At 69.6% G+C, this 504-nt stretch overlaps 1 protein-coding gene across 1 annotated transcript in view; it reads right to left on the bottom strand.

Annotated features, from left to right (window-relative positions):
• Positions 1-241, bottom strand: part of PDPK1 (3-phosphoinositide dependent protein kinase 1) — a 34,789-nt gene extending 34,548 nt beyond the window's left edge. The window contains exon 1 of the mRNA XM_009320509.1: positions 168-241. The gene's annotated coding sequence lies outside the window, so the exon portion shown is untranslated. The remainder of the gene's footprint in view (positions 1-167) is intronic.
• Between the last annotated feature and the right edge of the window lie 263 nt (positions 242-504).

The raw sequence follows: 504 nt of genomic DNA, 5'->3' as shown, positions 1-504 counted from the left end.
GCGCCCGGGCCCCCCTTTAAAACCCCGGCGCCCGCCCCCCGAGCCGGAGCCAATGGGGCGCCCGCATCCTCCGCCCGTGACGTCACCCACAACAATACCCGCCCTCCGCCGTGGGCAGGACTTCCGTGCAATCCGCTTGCTCATTGGTGGCTCCACCTGCTACTCACGTGCGAGCCCGGACAGAGCGTCCCCGTCAGCCTCGGCGTCCTCAGCCAAGGTGAGCATGCGCAGTTGCAGGGGTGACGCTGCCGGCTTCAGTCCCTGTCGGGAGGCTGAGCGGGGTGAGGGCGGAAGACGGCAAGGCGGCCTCCCCAGCCTCCGCCTAGCGCTCACATCCGGGTTCGTGCCACGACGCAATAGTGCTGGGAGCGACGGCCGTAGTGACGTCAGGAGGGGGCGGGTGACGTGGGGCGGTGCCTGGTACCGCTCGGGGGGGTAGCGGGCGGCTTACGCCGTTGGTAGCGGCCAGTGCCTGACCTTGTGAAGGTCCGTTGAGAGCACCGA

The sequence above is a fragment of the Pygoscelis adeliae genome, unplaced genomic scaffold (genome assembly GCF_000699105.1).
Source record: "Pygoscelis adeliae isolate BGI_AS28 unplaced genomic scaffold, ASM69910v1 Scaffold173, whole genome shotgun sequence".
NCBI classification, from domain to species: domain Eukaryota; kingdom Metazoa; phylum Chordata; class Aves; order Sphenisciformes; family Spheniscidae; genus Pygoscelis; species Pygoscelis adeliae.
This window is presented reverse-complemented; position numbering and strand designations above follow the sequence as displayed.